General features: G+C 32.9%; 1 pseudogene; it reads left to right on the top strand.

Annotated features, from left to right (window-relative positions):
- LOC131148292 (uncharacterized) overlaps nucleotides 1-21,215 on the top strand; it is a 69,750-nt pseudogene that overhangs the window by 37,744 nt on the left and 10,791 nt on the right.

Raw genomic sequence — 21,215 nt, 5'->3', positions numbered from 1 at the left:
TGGAACTTATTTTTTCAAAGAAAACCAAATTAAGATTCTAAGTCTAAATAAACAAAGGAGAGAGAAATAAAAATTGTCTTAAAATGAGAAAAAAACCACTTGGCAGACAACTGTCTGTCTATGGACAGACGACTGACATATTAAAGGACTTAAATTAAGAATACAGAAGCCTGATAGACGACTGTCAAGTTCTTGACAGACGACTGCCAGTGACAAATGAGACGTCTGCGTGTGTTTTGCCAGCCAACTGCCACCATTATGAATATTTTTTTAAACTGAGTTGTTCAGTGACAGACAACTGCTACCTTGAGGATAGAAGACTGCCATATTTCTGTTTGTGAAAATTGAGCATGAAATACTTGGACAGCCGATTGCCAGAGATTCCACAGTCGTCTGGCTCGCGGCAAAATTCAAATTACTCAAAGGGCATATTTTTAAAATTTCAATTACTTGAAGCCCAAATTATTTTAAAACTTGGACCTTACTCCAAGTAAACTTGGGGAACAAGTAAGAAACTTTTCTACATCTATAAATACCCTCAAGTTAAATTGATTTAGACACCGAGATTTCAATTTAACAATCAAACTCTCTCTCAAGCATTCTAAAATTCTAAAAGTTCTTTGTTGCTCTCAAACATCCACGAACTTCTCTAAAGTTCTGTTGATTTTCTCACTGATATTGTGCTACAATCGTTAATTCTTTCATCTATTGAAAGATTCCTTTGGTGATAAATCTCTAGAGCTTCAATATGAATTTCGTTCAATGAATTTTATTGAAGTACATAGTTTTTAATCTATACTAATCAGCACTTTGAGCAGCTATTCTTGTACGCCTTGTTTTAAATCTTTGTAGCAGATTAATAGACGGTTCGAATGTTTAATCATTGGACCAAACAAGGGGATATTGTTTGGAGAAGATAGACTCTAGCCTTAACCAAGGAGTGTTGTAATCGGTATTGTTCCGCCTGGTAAAGGAACGGTGATAATGAATCCTTTGGTGGTTTTGGCAAGGACGAGGATGTAGGCTGTGTTGAAGCCAAACCTCGTAAAAACCTTGTGTTCTTCTCTCTTTTCCCTACTCTTTACTTTTTAGCAAAATTTATAAATTGCGTGGATGCTTTATCAAACTCTGAATTCTAAGTGTTTGGTTGTTAAATAGATCGGAAGGTAATTTGTTTTGGTTTGATCAGCACTGATTGCAGAAACTGAAAAAGACTATGTTGGTTGATCATCCTTAACTTATTAAACTAAAGGTTAATTTAAAAGCTGAACATTTGGAAAAAGGTTGTTTGTGGAATTGAACAACATGGCTTATTCAAATTCAGCAAGCTTTACACATTACTACAGGGCTATTATTAAGTGATTGATTATTTTGTTTTGGTTGTGATTACTCTAATTCAATTTTGTGATTGTGGTTGAGCATTGATTATTGCTATAACATAAAAGTATTAAAAAGGGGAATAAATTTTTAAAAATCCCAATTCACCCCCCTATTGGGAAAGCTATTCTAATTTCAATATTTCTTTAAGCTTTGCTCTTCTGATGTCCATGGAATACGCCGCATGATGTGAGTTTTAAGTGCTTCTCGACTTCCTATCTACATCAGTCACTTGTGCTTGTAGAGACATAAACTTGTTCATACACTTAGCATACAAGTGAGATGTTGTGCTTTGTCTTAATCAAAACAAGGATCAGACTCAAAAAGTCAACAATCTCCCTTTTTTTGATGATGACAAACATAGGAGCAAAATTGGGTTGGTCTGAAAAGGCTCCCTCTTACAATATGCATTATTCCGAAAATATATTCAATATAATGCAAGCATATTCAAACAAGAGGAATTCTGATTTTTTTTTTTTTTTTTAAGTTGAGCACTTAAATTCAGTTTGGTTTAATGTTCATTATGTATTGAAGCTGACTTTGAAAAGATATTCAATCGAAACATTCAAAGTCTTTTAGGTCTATCATATTCCTAATGTGAATAACAAAAGAGTAGAAGAATACCAAGGGTAAAAGAATTTTAATTTTGCTCATAACCCTCCTCCCCCTTTTGTCATTAGCAAAAGGGCTAAAAAAAAAATCTCTCCTTTTTCAAGAGGGTCATTTAAACAATCAGAGCCCTACAAATATTAATGAATTTCATGACAAAGAAAGATTGGATTTTTGAATACATGTTGTGAATGCCTTAAATTTCATTTAAAAAAAAAAATATATGCCCTTTTGATATCATCAGTAAAAACACTAGGGACTACGCTTGTTGAAAAAGAAACTTTAACATAAAGATCAAGCAAGCTATGTTTTTCACATTTTGACTTTCACATTTTAATTAGAAAACGCAACCATATATATATATCCAAATATTAGACATTTAAATGTAAGATCATATGGCAACAAGAATTACTGTCTACAACAAGAAGCTATGCTTTAAAACAAAACATGCCACATTAATCTCCAAATCTAAGCTAAAATGTGGGTGAGCGTGAAAATATAGAATTTTAAGTTTGAAAGCTCCCCCTTTCAATTTGAATATGAGCTTAGAAATTTTTTTTATAGAACACTCATGCATAAAAAAAAAATAATTCATGCAAAGTGTTCATCAAAGCCTAAGAACAATCCATATCTACTTATAATTCCAAAAAAAAAAAAAAACAAGATATGATGTTCATGGTTATCAGAAGAGGTATAGGACTAAAAAAAAATAAAAAATAAAAAAATAACCAGAAACAATAATGATCTGATGCAAATAAATCCATGTGAGAAAAAATTTTAAAAAATTTTCTCTTGGGATGGAGCTCAACTCTCCTGTGTGTTCTCATTCACTTTTAGATAATGATGAGGTTCATTTATCAAAACATGCATTATACAGTCATCCTTCGTGAAAATTTCCAGCATGCAACATATGTATTCATTCAGCACATAGAAACAAAGCTATACTAAAAAATCATGCAATAGCTATGCAATTGGGGTTAAACATGAAAATAACACAACTCAAAACAATGAGTGTGTGAGAAGTAAAAACTTCCCCAATGTCATGCATTTTCCCTATGTTGGCCTAATAAGGCTTACAATTCTTATTTTGATGATAACAAATCAAATGATATATTTAATATGTTTCAAGTAAAAGTGTTCAGGAAAATAACAGAGCTCAAGTGTATAAGAAAGTTCATGGATTACAAAGAGCATGAAGAATGAAGTCATATTGTGAAAAGCTCAAAGGAAAGAATGCAACTACAAAGATGGTGGAAGAATAAATTTTGAAGACTAGATTATACTTTTAACGATATTCTCAAATGTAAGTACTTCAAAGTAAATCTTAAGTATAAAGAAATTTGAAGCTCATAAAAATTCAAAAATATGTTTTTTATATATATATACTCTAAAGAATATTTCTTTAATCCATAAAAAGAAAGGGTTTAAGAAAAGAAATTTTTTTTGAAATAATGAAGTTTTTAAACATATTTATTTCAAAATATTTGGAAAATCAAAAATATTTTTTTAAACATATATACTCTAAAAAGTATTTTTTTTTTAAAATAAAAAGGGCTTAATAAGAGAAGATTTTTTAAACCATGTTTTTAAACATATTTATTTCAAAATATTTGGAAATGAATTTTAGAAATCCTTGGGAGTAATGGATGATTTCAAAAAAAAAAACTCTATAAATAGTTCTAATCTCAAACATTTTAAAAAAGAGAAAAGAAAGTACAAAGAAAGAGAGAAAGAACTTTGATGAAATATTCAAAAGAATTTTGAAATTGAGAAATCCTCTAAAGTTTCCAGATCAAGTGTTTTTCAACAACTTTTCTGATCCAGAGATATTCAAAGGCTTTTAGATCAAAGTAAGTTTTTTTTTTTTTTTTTTAAGGTTTTAGATAAACTAATCTTCAAGTATTTAAAATTTTGTTTTCAAAGGATCTGAAATTCTTTTAAGATAAACTCTCTGATCTGAAATTGATTTACATTCTAAAATTAAGTTTTCCAACAATCAAAATTTTTTTCTTCTTTGGAAAATTATTTGATAATCCATACCAAGTAATTGAACTTGAAATTTCTTATATTTAAATTACTTTAAGGTATAAAGTGAGCTGATTGGTGTATTAATTCACTCTACTGTGAGAGTTCTCTTTTGTACACATATTCCTTCGTTATCTTTCTTAAACGATTCTGAGTTGTTGAATCGTTGAACCAAATAAGGGGTTGTTATTTGGAGAGGTGGGCTCTAGCCTAATTGAAGGAGTGCATTGTAAGTTGGTATTGTTCCACCAGGTAAAGGAACTGAGATAGTGAAATCTTTTGGTGTTTTTGTCAAAGGTGAGGACGTAGGCTGTGTTGAAGCCGAACCTCATAAAAACTCTTGTCTCCTTCCCTCTACTTTAATTTACATACTTTATTCGCTTTCGTTATAAAATTTATGAGTGCAGGTTGTAGGATTTAAATTAAGTTCTTGATCAATAGAAAGCACGTTTTGATTAATCTTTTGCGGAAACCCAAAAGGGGAGTACGTTGATTAATTTGCGAAAATCTTAATCAAGTAAAGTGAATAATAAAAGGTTACAGGGAAAGTAACGGAAGCCTAAATGTTATTGATTGATTGATTACATTGATTGAATTATTATTTTAAATTTCAGTTTTCTTAGGTGTTGTTATATATTGTATTTTTACTGGGTTATTAAAATTAGAAAACTTAAAAATCAAATAAAATTAAAAGATTTCCAATTCACCCCCCCCCTCTTGGAAATCTATTCTTCATTTCATTTGGTATCAGAGCCTAGTTATAGAAATTTCTAACAAGAAACTATAAAAAGATCAAATGACAAATATTGGAGTAGCACTTTTTGGTGAAGGACAATCCTCAACCCGTCCACCAATCTTTTGTGGACACAACTACACTTTTTGGAAAAAGAGAATGGAAATATATCTCCAACACATGGATTGGAAAGCTTGGGAGGTTGTCATGGATGGAAACCTTATTCCTTCTAAGTTAGTTGATGGAAAACATATTCCAAAAGAAAAGAAAGACATGACCGACTCAGATTATAAAATGCTTCAAATTAATGCAAATGCTATAGACAAATTATATTGTGCACTTGATGCAAATGAGTTTAATCGAGTCATGGCCTGCAAAACCGCTAAGGAAATTTGGGATAAACTAGAGGTAACTTATGAAGGAACGGTTGATGTTAGAGGCAATAGGATAGACATGCTGACAAATGAATACGAAACTTTTAAAATGAATTCTAAAGAAACATTATCAAGCATGTATACCAGATTTACTCACATAATAAACTCTTTAAGTGCCTTAGGAAAAACCTATATTACATATGAAATGATCAGGAAACTTCTAAGAGGTCTACCTCCTATTTAGGAACCAAAGGCCACAGCAATTACGGAAGGTAGAAATCTTAAAACTACTTCTTTGGATGAACTTAAAGGTTCACTTCTTACGTATGAAATGACACTAAAAGAAAGGAATCATGAACCTAAAAATAAAAATTCCATAGCTCTAAAAGCATCTAACCATAGTTCTAGTAAAGAAGAAAGTGAAACAAGTGACCTAGATCAAGATGAATTGGCATTCATTACTAAAAGATTAGGAAAATTCTATAGAAGAAATAAAAGGTTTCCTATAAAATTTTATAAAAAAAAAAACTGAAAAAGGAGATACAAGTAGGAAAGAAAATAAAGGTAAGAATGAACCAATTTGTTATCATTGCAAAAAGCTAGGGTATATTAAACCAGAGTGTCCACTACTCAAGAAAGACAAGAAGAAAAAGAAGGAAGCAATGAAAGCTACTTGTAATGATTCAAGCTCTAGCGAAACTGAAACTGAATCAAGTGAGCAAGAGATGGCAAATATATGCTTCATGGCAAATGATGAAGAGGTAAATTCTTATTACTCTTCAACAAAATCTCAAAATGTGTCTTGTGATGAATCATGTGACAGTTTGCCTCCTTATAAGCAATTACAAACTGAATTATTTTTACTACATAAAAGGTTTATAAAAGTGTCTAAAAGAAATATAACTTTGAAGAATCAGAATCAAGAACTGGTAAAGCAACTAGAATCATTCAAAGTTATTGAAGAAGAAAGAAATATTTATATTAAGAAGCTGGAAGACGAAATAAAAAAAGAAGTAGATAAAACTCATACAGATGGGTTGAATAAGAAAGATTTAGAAATAAATTAACTCAAAAAGATAGTTGAGGACAAAGAAAAGATTATCTATAACTTTACTAGAGGTAAAGAGAACTTTGAAAAAATGATCAGATAGCAAAGGCTTCATGGAAACAAAGAAGGAATAGGCTACAATGGTAAAACAAATAAAAAGAATAAAAAGCTATACATGGGATACTTTAACAAGGAAGCTATGTTCTATGCTAGCACTTCATCAAATAACAAACATGAACACACCACTTGCTATATGTGTAAGACTAAAAGTCATATAATGTTTAATTGTCCATTAAAGAGAAAATATGTTAAAGTCCAAAGAGAATGGAAGACAAATAGTGGAACTAATAGAAAAACAATAAAAGTCAAAAGAATTTGGGTTCCAAAAACTAACACTTAGTGTCCTTTATTATAGGTTTGCCTTAGGACAACAACGACAATAGAAAAATGGTACTTGGATAGCGGATGCTCAAGGCATATGACTGGTGACAAGACCAAGTTTACAACCTTAACACAAAAGGATAGGGGATACGTCACCTTCGGCGACAATGCCAAAGGTAAAATTATTGGTATAGGTAAAATTGGTAAGGAACCTTCACTTACTATAGATAATGTGTTATTAGTAGAAGGACTAAAACATAATCTTTTAAGTATTAGTCAATTAAGTGATAAAGGGTTCGAAGTAATGTTCATGAAAGAAAAATGTGTCATCAAGAATCCCAAAAATAAAGAAACTGTGTTTATGGCTCATAGAATAAATAATGTTTATTGTATAAATCTTAAGAAAATAACAAATCAAAACATAACTTGTTTAGCAGCTATGAATGAAGTAAGTTGGTTATGGCATAGGAAACTAGGACATGCTAGCATGGACCTACTATCTAAATTAAATAAGAAAAACCTTGTAAAAGGATTACCAAATATTAAGTATGTAAAAGACAAGATATGTGATGCTTGTCAAAACGGAAAACAAGTAAAAACAAGTTTTAAAAAGAAAAAATTAATTTCCACCAAAAGACCCCTAGAACTCATACACTTAGACTTATTTAGTCCAACTAGAACCTTAAGCTTAGGTGGAAAACAATGTGCTTTTGTAATAGAAAATGATTTTTCAAGATTTACTTGGGTAATATTCTTAGCAAACAAAGATGAAGCTTGCAATAAACTAATAACCTTATGCAAGAAACTACAAAATGAAAAAGGTTATAATGAACAAGCTTTAGAAGTGACCAAGGAAGAGAGTCTAAAAATAAAAAAGTAGAAAAGTTTTGTAATGAACATGGAATAACTCACAATTTTTCAGCATTTAGAACTCCACAGCAAAATGGAGTTGTTGAAAGGAAAAATAGAATTTTGCAAGAAATGGCAAGAACAATGTTCAATGAAAATAGTTTACCTAAATATTTTTGGGTAGAAGCTGTAAATACAGCATGTTATATTGTAAATAGGGTATCTATAAGATCGAAAATAGATAAAACACCATATGAAGTTTGGAAAGATAGAAAACCAAATATATCCTACTTTCATGTATTCGGTTGCAAATGTTTTATTTTAAATACTAAAGATGACCTAGGAAAATTTGATGCAAAGTTAGATGAAGGTATTTTCTTAGGCTATTCTACAAATAGTAAAGCCTATAGGATTTATAATAAAAGAACTTCTACAATTATGGAATCAATTCATACAAGCTTTGATGAATCAAATTGTTATAATATAAAAAATATGAATGATGAAAAAGAAGTTACTTCACAAAAAGAAGAAGTTCTTGAAATAAAGGAAGAAAAGGATAGTGATACATTAAATGAAAACCTTTCAGAAAAACTTAAACTTCCTAAAGAGTGGAAATATTACAAAAATCACCCAAAAGAACAAATTTTAGGTGAAACATCAAAAGGAATAACTACTAGAGCCTCACTAAAAAATATTTGCAATCATTGTGCCTTCTTATCCCAATATGAACCAAAAAATATTGAAGATGCCTTAAATGATGACTCTTGGATTATTGCTATGCAAGAGGAATTAAATCAATTTGAAAGAAGTCAAGTATGGGAACTAATACCAAAACCCAAATATAAATCGATTATAGGAACAAAATGAGTCTTTAGAAATAAGAATGATAAAAACGGAATTGTTGTAAGAAATAAAGCCAGGTTAGTGGCACAAGGATATAATCAAGAAGAGAGAATAGATTATGATGAAACTTTTGCACCTGTAGCAAGAATGGAAGCTATTAGGATGCTCTTAGCCTATGCTGCCCATAAGGACTTTAAGTTATATCAAATGGATGTGAAGAGTGCATTTCTTAATGGATATATAAATGAAGAAGTATATGTCAAACAACCCCCAGGGTTTGAAAATTCTAAACATCCAAACCATGTATTCAAATTGACAAAAGCTCTTTATGGTTTGAAACAAGCTCCAAGAGCTTGGTATGAGAGATTAAGTAAGTTCTTACTCAAAAATGAATTTACAAGAGGAAAAATTGATAGTACCTTATTCATTAAAACTAAAAACAAAGATTTGTTACTAGTTCAAATATATGTGGATGATATTATATTTGGAGCAACAAATAAAGATCTATGTAAAGAATTTGCCACATGTATGCAAAAAGAGTTTGAGATGAGTATGATGGGAGAATTAAATTACTTTCTTGGTTTACAAATCAAACAAGCAAGAAATGGAATCCTTATAAATCAAACTAAATACATTAAAGACATGTTAAAAAAGTTTAATTTGGAAGAAAGTAAACCCATAGGAACTCCTACGAGTACTTCAACTAGTCTTGAAAGAGATGAAAAAGGGAAACAAGTTGATACAAAGCATTATCGAGGAATGATAGGAAGCCTACTCTATTTAATAGCAAGTAGACCAGATATTATATTCAGCGTATGTATGTGTGCAAGATTTCAGTCAGCCCCAAAAGAATCACATCAAACAGCAGTAAAAAGAATTCTTAGGTATCTCCTAGGTACACTTGAACTAGGTTTATGGTATCCAAAGGAATCTGGATTTGAAATGATTAGTTATTTGGATGCAGACTTTGCTGGATGTAAAATAGATAGAAAAAGCACAAGTGGAACGTGTCATTTTCTAGGACATTCTCTAGTTTCATGGTCTTCAAAGAAACAAAATTCTGTAGCATTATCCACAGCAGAAGCAGAATACATTGCTGCAGGAAGCTGTTGTGCTAGAACATTATATATGAAACAACAGTTAAAAGATTTTCAAATACAATATCAAACTATCACTATCAAATGTGATAACACAAGTGCTATAAATATCTCAAAAAATCCAGTATCTCACTCAAGAACAAAACACATTGATATAAGACATCATTTTTTGAGAGATCATGTACAAAATGAAGATATAGTACTAGAGTTTGTGAATACACATGATCAATTAGAAGATATTTTCACAAAACCTTTGTCAGAAGAAAGATTTATATTTATAAGAAGAGAATTGGGCATGCTTTATAATCGGGAAGTTATTTAGGAGTTGTTCTAGTTGGCAGGCGACTACTACCAGGGTACTAGGCGATTGCCTCGCGGCGGGTTGGGTTCTAAAACCCTATTCTAAGTCATTTTAAAACCCTCCAGGTGCCTGACCATTCATTTTCCTTCAGAAACCCTTCGTCTCCATCACTTGTTATACAAAAATCTTGCTAAAAAACATCTAGAAATCTAGCATCAAATCCTTTTTGCACACAAACACTGAGCATTAGCTTCGAGTTTCCTTGATTTTCTTCTTCATCTAACCATGCCTAGAACAAAATCCGTTGGTGTTAAAAGATCTTCCTCTTCCACAAGAATCAATAACGATGAAGTAGAGAAATGGTTGGTCACTCCACATGCCAAGCACCTCTACAGAAATCAAATTGCTTTAGCAGAATCGATATTAGGTAAGGTACTCGACGTAACGTTCTTTCATTCAGATTTTCCTGAATCTTGGAACTCTTCAAGGATATTGGATGGGATAGGTTCATCACCTACCAAGCTAAAGGGTATTATCCTAATGTTGTACGTAGTTGCTATGCAAATATGGAGCGATGTGAAAATTGAATCAAAACAAATATGCTTGGGAAAGAGATTCAACTAAATTCCATATCTTTGGGAAAGATCCTTCGAATTAAGCCAAGGGATTTCGAGATTCATATCATTGAGAAGCAATGGATTATGGCTCAAGGTTTTACACCACAAGAATTTTTGCCACTAGTTATGACTAATTTTTCTTGTGTTTCTATGTATTCAAGTTTTTATCGGCTATGCAACTTTTGGTGTTCTAGAACTAGCACTTTGACTTGAAGTATTATCTCTATTTTTCTCCTTCCCTCTTTTTTGATAGATGTCCAAAGGGGGAGAGAAAGTTGTAGTGCAAAAATATGAAGTATGTTTGTATGTTAAAGTATATTTGTGACTTTTAATGAAGTGTTTTTTTTTTTCTATAAAGTATACCATGCTTTTTGATAGGGGGAGTAATGAAAATATACCATACTTATTGATAAAGGGAGCCATGAATTTTAAAAGCTTATTATTTTTGCTCTCGATTTGTCATCATCAAAAAGGAGGAGAATGTTGACCTAATAAGGCTTACAATTCTTATTTTGATGATAACAAATCAAATGATATATTTAATATCTTTCAAGTAAAAGTGTTCAAGAAAATAACAGAGCTTAAGTGTATAAGAAAGTTCATGGATTACAAAGAGCATGAAGAATGAAGTCATATTGTGAAAAGCTCAAAGGAAAGAATGCAACTACAAAGATGGTGGAAGAATAAGTTTTGAAGACTAGATTATACTTTTAAGGATATTCTCAAATGTAAGTAATTCAAAGTAAATCTTAAGTATAAAGAAATTTGAACTCATAAAAATTCAAAAATATGTTTTATATATATATATATACTCTAAAGAATATTTCTTAAATCCATAAAAAGAAAGGGTTTAAGAAAAGAATTTTTTTTTGAAATAATGAAGTTTTTAAACATATTTATTTTAAAATATTTGGAATATCAAAAATATTTTTTTAAACATATATACTCTAAAAGTATTTTTTTTTAAATAAAAAGGGCTTAAAAAGAGAAGATTTTTTAAACCATGTTTTTAAACATATTTATTTCAAAATATTTGGAAATGAATTTTAGGAATCCTTGGGAGTAATGGATGATTTAAAAAAAAAAAACTCTATAAATAGTTCTAATCTCAAACATTTTAAAAAAGAGAGAAGAAAGTACAAAGAAAGAGAGAAAGAACTTTGATGAAATATTCAAAAGAATTTTGAAATTGAGAAATCCTCTAAAGTTTCCAGATCAAGTGTTTTTCAACAGCTTTTCTGATCTAGAGATATTCAAAGGTTTTTAGATCAAAGTAATTTTTTTTTTTTTAAGGTTTTAGATAAACTAATCTTCAAGTATTCAAAATTTTGTTTTCAAAGGATCTGAAATTCTTTTAAGATAAACTCTCTGATCTGAAATCGATTTACACTCTGAAATTAAGTTTTCCAACGATCAAAATTTTTTTCTTCTTTGGAAAATTATTTGATAATCCATACCAAGTAATTGAACTTGAAATTTCTTATATTTAAATTACTTTAAGGTATATAGTGAGCTAATTGATGTATTAATTCACTCTACTGTGAGAATTCTCTTTTGTACACATATTCCTTCATTATCTTTCTTAAACGATTCTGAGTTGTTGAATCGTTGAACCAAATAAGGGATTGTTATTTGGAGAGGCGGGCTCTAGCCTAATTGAAGGAGTGCATTGTAAGTTGGTATTGTTCCACCAGGTAAAGGAACTGATATAGTGAAATCCTTTGGTGTTTTTGCCAAAGGCGAGGACGTAGGCTGTGTTGAAGCCGAACCTCGTAAAAACTCTTGTCTCCTTCCCTCTACTTTAATTTACATACTTTATTCACTTTCATTATAAATTTTATGAGTGCAGGTTGTAGGATTTAAATTAAGTTCTTGATCAATAGAAAGTACGTTTTGATTAATCTTTTGCGGAAACCCAAAAGGGGAGTATGTTGATTAATTTGCGGAAATCTTAATCAAGTAAAGTGAATAATAAAAGGTTACAGGGAAAGCAACGGAAGCCTAAATGTTATTGATTGATTGATTACATTGATTGAATTATTATTTTAAATTCCAGTTTTCTTAAGTGTTGTTATATATTGTATTTTTGTTGGGTTATTAAAATTAGAAAACTTAAAAATCAAATAAAATTAAAAGATTTCCAATTCACCCCCCCTCTTGGGAAGCTATTCTTCATGTCACCCTAGTTTATGGACCATCATTAAAATATGTGATGTTGAATTTAAAATATGATGATTAACCATTTAGGTCCTCAAAGAAGTTCAGAATTGAAAGATTAGACCAAATGGTGTCCATAAACTATATTTTCTTAGGATCAGAAAAAGTGTATATGCTTTTGAGAGATATAGGAAAAATTTAAAGAAATCTAGCACAATAGAGATTGTACATGTTATCAATTTAGCATATAGTGTTTAAGATCAATTTAGCATATAATGTTTAAGAGTCAACATGCAACAACCTAGTTGTTTCTATAGCATGTAGTTCACAAAATTCTACATCAGCCATGCAGATGGTGTGTAGTACAATCAACATGTAAGTATCCAGCTCAATCCAGTATATTTCAATAAAACTTCAAGCCAGAATAAACAGATAAACCATCCATCAGATAAAATAAACATTAAGGAAAAATGGATAGTAGAGTGTAGTACTTGATCTTATAAAAACATATATCATAAGATTAGAACGTTTATAAGATAAGCATATAGAATTTTGCTGCTCTCCCTCAATTATGCAGCCTACTCATCACTATTATTATGCTCCTAATTTTCAATAAACAATGCTCTTTGAATTTTGATTAAACATCAAAGCTCCAAGATGAGTTTAGGGTTTAATCATATATAGTACAATGAAAAGTACCCTAAAACTCAATTATGTGTGATGGACAAAATGTGCTTAACTTTAAGATATTCATTTTTAAGCATGAATTAAGTATTTTAGAAATATTTAACAAGTAGGGATAGCTTTGTCCATTTGGAAGTGGATTATTTTGATTTGAAGGGTCAAAATCCACTAGTCGGTTGATTGGGACATTGGTTTGGTCGACTGGAGTGAAAAACAGAAACATCCGGTCTATGGTTTAGTTGGCTGATGGGCAACCAAATAGGCTAATGAGGGAAAACAAGTAGTTTTGGTCAACTGGCTATGGGATGGTCGACTAGGGCTATGTAATGCTTGTGCCCAAGACATGTCTGGTCTACTGGGCTTGTTATTCTGGTCGACTGGGCCTCACTAAATTTGAAATTTTAGTCTTTTTTTCACTCCTTTTCGCACTTAACACATTAAGCGAAGAAAATTATATTCTCAATGAGTAATAATTGGCTTTTAATATTTAGACACACTTGACCAAAAAAGTTCCAAATGATATCCCTTCAATGGAATAAATTTCTTTTGCCTTTGAAGCATGTGAAGGGTACAATTATGTTCTTAACCTAAGGTCTAAGGTGGGAACAATGGGGTTCTCTTAGGTACCCATTTTTCTTTGAGTCTTGGTGAGTTAGAACCTGATATTTCTTTGACTCTCCATACCTGTTTAGGTTTGACACCTTTTCTTTTGAATGGGCAATCAAATTTGATATGACCCTTCTTTTTACATAAAAAGCATGTGGTGTGAGTATATGGACTGGAGAAGGTACTGGCATAAAATTTTGATTCTTTTATAAAATATCCTATGTAGAGGTTTTTTCTTTTTATTTTTATTTTTAATTCCATTATAACCTATGCCCTCTTTATCTAAGGTCATCTTTTGTGAGCCTAAGAGCTTATCAAAGTTCTCTTTACCTCTTGTAAAAGTGTGGATGATTTGACTGGCCCTCTATTTTTCTTTCTAAGCCTAGAATTTCTGAGTCTTTTATGTCTTTACAATTTGTTTTCATAATCACAAGTTCTTTGGCCATTTTGTCAATTTTACCATTTAGTTCAAAAATGTAAAGATCCTTGTCATTTTCTATAGAATTTTAGGATCTTAAATCTTTCTGCTTTTTCTCCAACTTTTCATTCTTGTTTTCTAATCTTATGATTTTCAAATATTTTTCTTTATCAACAAGAATTTTTTATTCCAATTATTTCATTGATGCCTCATTCTTGTTTTTCAAAGCAGTATATTGTTTATGTGTTTTACCAAGAAAATTATGAGTTTTAATATATACTTTTTGTAATTCCTCATAAGTAGGCTTGCAATCTCTACCAGATTCATCACATGATTCACTATAAGAATTATCACAAGATATATCACTTGAATCATTGCATGAATTATGTAAAAAAGTAGAGGAGAGGAGTACACCTCTTCGTTGATTAAAGCTATAAAGCACTCATCTCCTTCATGATCACTTTAGCTCGAAGCAACCGGAGTGGTGGCTATCTCATTCCTGGTCTCTCCATATTTCTTCAAGTTCTTCCCATATTTCTTTTGCACTTTGACAAGCCATGATTTCTTTAAAAATGTTAATACTGAAAGCATAGTATGATACATTCATGGCACTAGAATTGATTTGCAATAAATTCATGTCATTCTCATTCATCTCAATTTCAAGTTTGGGAATTTCAATATTATTAAAAATTTTTATAGGCACAAAATTCCCTTTAGCAATTACTTTCCAAATCCTCCAATCTATTGATTTTATTAAAACACTCATTTTCAATTTCCAAATGGTAAAATCTACACCATAAAACAATGACGGGTTTGTAAAGGATTGTCCCTCACAAAACAGCGATACACCAACTTGAGCCATTGCAATCTTTATGCAAAAACAATTAAGTTTATTGCAACCGGGTTTTGATACCAATTGTGAGGAATGGTGTAATCCCAAGAGGGGAGGGGTGGTGAATTGGGTTTTAAAAATTTTTCTAAATAAATTAACCGATTCACTAAATAATATTCTAATCAAATTTAATTGCGTGTACGTAAAAACAATCATAACAATAAATAATTAAACATACACATGCGGAAAATGTAAAGAGATAAACGAGAGAGAGTGACATCAAGATTTTTAACAAGGTTCGGCTATACCCACTTACATCCTCACCTTGGGCAAACCACCAAAGGATTCCACTATTGACTCCTTCGAATAAGGCAGAGCTACGTTATACAATCCGCTCCTTCTAGGAGGAGCTGCCTCTCTAGACGATACCCCACGCCTAGCCACTCCTTTAATAGGGTAGAGCCCCCCTCTCCAAGCGATAGCCCACGCTTGGTCTACTCCTTCCAGGCGGAGCTGCCTCTCCAAGTGATGTACCCTCACTTAGCCATGGTTCACAATCCGAACCGCGGAGGGTTTTTTTGAAATACATTATTTCCGGACAAAGAAATGCTTCTACAAAAGCTTATTTGTACACTTGAAAATTTTAGATGCACTCTCAAATGATTTATAAATGAAGCTCGGTATAGTATGTGTATTCCTCTCAAAAATATTTTGCAAAGAATAAATGAGAGTAGGAAAATGATTTTCTTTAAATTGACCTTTGATAAATCAAGAATCTTTTCAAGCAATATAAATGAGTTTAAATATGCTCAAAGCTTTCTTGTAAAAATCAAAAATCTTTTCTCCAAAATATTTTTTAAAGTGAAGAGTAGGAGAAAAATATTTCTTCAAGATTGACCTTTGAAAATAACAAATTACAAGAAGGCTTTCAAGCAATATATATTAGTATAAATATATGCTTAAGCTCAAGCCTTACTTGTATAACCCCAAAAAATTTTCGCCGAAAGATTTTCAAAAATAAAGAGTAGGAGAAATAGAAATTTGATCTTGAAAATGGGAGTATAAAAATGTTGGGAATGAAAAAATATGCAAGTAAACTTCCCAAATATTTTTCTAACATTCTCCAAGTGTTTAGGCTAAGTATTTACAGGCAAAATCAAATTGTAGCCGTTATATGACCGTTGGGGCTTTAAAATATATTTCAAAAATTTCGATCACTAGAGCTTAAAATTGCATGAACCCAAGAGGTTTGGTCGACTGGGACATGGTCTAGTCGATTGGCCCTAAGGTGATTTCCATTTTTTCGACCTTCGGTCGACTGGGCCTTATGATCCGGTTTGCTGGATCATCAATAGCTTGAAGATCAGTCAACTAGGCCCTTTACAATTATGACCATGTGGTCTGGCCGGTTTACTGGGGCTTAGGAGCTGGTCGACTAAGCCTTAAAAAATTTGAATTTTTGGCCCTCTCTTGACCTCAAAATCATTTCAAGACCTTTGTGTGAGTTTGGCATTCTATGTAAAAAGGTTTTTCATGAAACTTGGAGATCTTAAGGTCAATCTATGGTCAATATTGAGCTTCAATTTAAACCATAAGGAATGCATGCACACAAAAACATAAACATAAGTCTTCAAGCTTTGCTCTTCTGATGTCCATGGAATACGCCGCATGATGTGAGCTTTAAGTGCTTCATGACTTCCAATCTACATCAGCCACTTGTGCTTGTAAAGACATAGACCTGCTCATACACTTAGCATATAAGTAAAATGCTGTGTTTTGTCATAATCAAAACAGGGATTAGACTCAAAAGTCAACAATTACAGGTGACGATGTTGATGGTATTGTGGACTTGAAAAAGATGTTTGCTCAGGAGTTTGACATGAAGGATTTGGGGCCACTCCACTACTTCTTGGGAATTGACATTGCCTACTTGCCTAAAGGTTACTTACTCTCCCAATCAAAGTATGTTGTAGATATTCTTGACCACACATGTCTCCTTGATAGTTGGTCTGCCGATACTTCTCTTGAGGTTAATGCCTACTACACTCCCACTAATGGTACTCCCACTACCTGATCCCACCTTGTATCATACTATTATTGGTAGTTTGGTCTATTGGACTATTACACGTCCAGATATTGCTTATGCTGTCCACATCATGAGTTAGTTTGTTGCTTCACCTATATCTGTGCATTGGTCAGCTATTTTGTGCATCTCTTGATATCTTCAAGGGACTCTCTATCAGAGTCTTTTATTCTCTTCGACCTTGTTGTTGAAGCTTTATGCCTACTATGATGCGGATTGGGCTACTAATCCTACTGATCGAAAATCCACTACCGACTTTTGCATATTTTTAGGTAACTCCCTTATTTCTTGGAAAAGCAAGAAGCAAGTAGTTGTTTCGTGCTCTTCCACCGAGGTTGAATATTGTGCAATGACGTCTACCACGATTAAGATCGTGTGGTTAAATTGTTTGTTGGCTGATATGGGTATTATATTTTCTGCTCATACTCCCCTATGTTGTGATAATAGGAGTGCTATTCAGATTACAGGGGATTCAGTGTTTCATGAACAGACCAAACACGTTGAAATTGATTGTTTTGTCATCAGACACCACCTTCGGGAAGGGACTATTACTTTCCCTTTTGTTCCCTCCTTTATGCAGGTTGTTGACTTCTTTAATTGAAGAAATTCAGAGGCTAGAATTTGGAGTGGAAGAATAGAATTGAGAGAAAGATTTTCTATATTTTTCGATATGTATATACATTGTATAGTGCTCCTATTTATATAATTTCTTCAGTAGACAATTAAACTAAATCATGTTGATAACACCAATTAAGTATCTGTGTCTGGTAGTTTGACTAATCTCAAAAGAGAATTTTGGTCTTTATTGCCATATGGTGAATCTTAGGCTGCCTTGTGTGTATGATCTTCATATGGAAATCTTGTTATTTCTTTAACACTCCCCCTCAAGTTGGAGTAGATATTGATCATACTTAACTTGCTCAGTAGATGGTTGAATTGTGTGGATTCGAGTGCTTTTGTGAATAAATTCGCTGGCTACTGACTTGTGGGTATGTGAATAGTTTGAATAACTTGTTTTTTGGATCTTCTCCCATACAATATGGCAATCGATTTCTATATACTTTGTTTGTTCATGGAAAAATGGATTAAATGTGATGTGAATAACTGCTTTATTATCACAATACAACTTGATTGGTTGTGGGTGAGCTATCTGGAGACATGTCAAAAGTTGCTTTAACCAAGTAATTTCACAATAGGTTGATGCCATAAAACGGTATTCTGCTTCAGCTAAGGATCATGAAATTGTTGTTTGCTTCTTGGTTTTCAAAGAGATTGGTGATTTTCCAAGTAAAATACAGTACCTAGTAAAAGATTGCTGTGTGTCTTTGCATCTAGCCCAATTGACATCACAGAATGCATGTAACTGAATACCACTAGAAACTGACAAAAGAATTCCTTGCCTAGATGATTGTTTGAGATAGCGCAAAACCTGATGTGTTGCATCCAAGTGGGAATTTCGAGGCTTATCCATGAATTGGCTCAATGTGTGCATCGCATATGCCAAATTTGGTATAGTGATAGTCAAATATATCAGTTTCCCAACTAGTCTTCGATATGAAGATGGATCCGAGATAAGCTCTCCATCCATCTGACTAAGTGCAGGGTTTGGTTCCATTGGTAGATTACACGGTTTTGCCCCAAGGAAACCAATCTCCTTAAGTATCTCTAGGGCATATTTCCTCTGTGATAGGAAAATTCTAGTTTTGGAGCGAGCCACCTCTATCCTTAGAAAGTATTTCAAGAGACCAAGATCCTTCAGTTTGAAGCATTCTCCCAAGTATTTCTTAAGCCCATTGATCTGTTCCAAGTTGTTTCTTGCCAAAATAATATCATCTACATAGAACAAGACTATGGTGAAACTTGTTTCATGGGATCAGATGAACATAGAGTAATCTGCTTTCGATTGCTTATAACCGACATTGATAAATGTGAAAGATAATTTAGCATACCACTGACTGGATGCTTGTTTGAGGCAGTATAGAGACTTGTTAAGCTTGTAGATCCTAGTCTCCCCCTTTTGTCCGAAACTAGGAGGAAGATGCATGTAGATCCTTCATTGAGATCACCATGTAAAAAGGCATTATTAACATCAAGCTAAAAAAGGTGCCAATTATAGACAACAGCAAGAGTGAGGACAGTGTGAACAGTGACCATCTTGGAAACCAAGGCAAAAATTTCAGGGTAATCAATCCCTTCCTTTTGGTTATAGCACTTGGCAACAAGGTGAGCCTTGTAACGTTCTATTGATCCATCAGGATTGTGTTTGATTTTGTACACCCATTTGCAGCAAATGGGTCACTTGTGGGGTCGAAAAGGAGTCAAAGTCCAAGTGTGATTGGTTTCCAAGGCATCAATCTCAGAATGCATGGCAGCATGCCACTTGCGATCCTGCATGGCTTGCAAAAAAGACTTGGGTTCTTGTGCAATGGAGATAGCAGTGGTGAAAACACGATGTGTAGAAGAAAGGGAATCATAAGAAAGAAAAGAAGAAAGAGGATAAGAAGTACCTGAAGAATAGACCGCCACCGAGTCAGATGATGGGATAGGAAAAGAAGGGAGTGCTTGTTCAACATGGAAATCCCATAGGTAGGCAAGTGGATAAACTGCACATGTGGATCGTCGGATAGGGACCATTGGATCAGAAGAAGGAAAATGAATAGGAGGTGAGGAGGGAGGTGTCTGGGTAGGGTTGGTGGAGAGAAGATCTAGAAAGTCAAGAGGATGTGGTAAAATAGAAGAGGATGGTGCAAAAAGGGTGTGGCTAAAAGGAAATCGATCCTTATGAAGGATTGCATCATGAGAGACAAAGGTTTTGTGAGTGGCGAGAACATATAACACATAACCCTTTTTTCCGTAGGGATATCCAATGAAGGCACAACGAATGGAACGTGGGTCAAATTTAGAAGGGTGGGGGAAGTGAGTGGAGGCATAACAAAGACACCCAAATACTCGAAAGTGGTGATATTTAGGTGGGGTGTTGTAGAGTTTTTTATAGGGAGATTTCCCGCCCAAAAGAGGAGTAGGGGTTTTTTTTTTTTTTTTATCTAATAAGTGGCAGTAAGAAGAGCATGACCCCAAAATTATATGGGTATGTTGGCCTGAAATAGAAAAGCTTAGGCAACATTTAGAAGATGATGATGTTTACGTTCCACAACCCCATTTTGTTGAGGAGTGCAAACACAACTAGTTTGATGCACAATACCCTTTTTAGAGTAAATGAGGGAATATTGAATTCAGAACCATTATAATTGCGCACAATTTTTATTGTATGGGTAAATTGATTTTCGATGAGTCAAATAAATGTTTGAAGAAGAGAATGAGTCTGACTTATGACGCATTAAATAGACCCAAGTACACCGAGTGTAATAATCAACAATGGTTAAAAAAAATTGTGCCCCAGTGAGTGATGGAACACTATAACCCCCCCAAATGTCAACATGTATCAATTGAAAAGGTATAGTCGAAGAAATAGAACTTGAAGGAAATTCAAGACGTGTTTGTTTAGCCAATGGGAAAATGAAACATGGATCCAAATTAGAACAAATGCCAGAAATATGTTGTGAAAGTAAAAAAATACTTTATTAGATAAATGACTGAGTCAATGATGCCATGTAACCACCTGACAACATGTAGGAGATGTCCTGTGGAAGTAGTACAACCTATAGTTCTCAAAATAAAACACAGGCGTGCAGAAAAAAATAATTAAGCAGTTGAGATTTTGACATAACAAGAAAACAAAAATGAGGTTAAAATGAAAGGAAGGAACACAAAGAATATTTTTCAAAATAAGGGAAGGAGAGAAAGCGATGGATCCATTATGTATTACCACAGCATGAGAACCTTCAGATAGTCATACTGTGCGACCAAAAATAGGAATATACTAGGTTAAGTTAGTGGGAGAGTGCACCATATGATCGGTGGCTCCATTGTCAAGACTCCAAAGACTTTTAGAAGAAGGATGGGAGAATATACCTGATAAAGACTCAGTAGTACCTATATGGTTTGCCATAGGCGATGACTGGGAGCGGAGCAAGGTTAAAAGTTGTTGGCATTGATCTAGAGTAAAAGAAAGATTGCTAATGGATAGATTGTTGTCAGTGGAAGAGACCTGGTGTGCACTTGCTTTGGAACTCGAGCTAGTTTTGCGGGGTCCAGATGGGAACCCATGGATGAAGTAATAA

This window comes from Malania oleifera, chromosome 2, assembly GCF_029873635.1.
Source record: "Malania oleifera isolate guangnan ecotype guangnan chromosome 2, ASM2987363v1, whole genome shotgun sequence".
NCBI classification, from domain to species: Eukaryota; Viridiplantae; Streptophyta; class Magnoliopsida; order Santalales; family Ximeniaceae; genus Malania; species Malania oleifera.
Note: the sequence above shows the minus strand (reverse complement) of the source record. Positions and strands in the feature narration are given on the sequence as shown.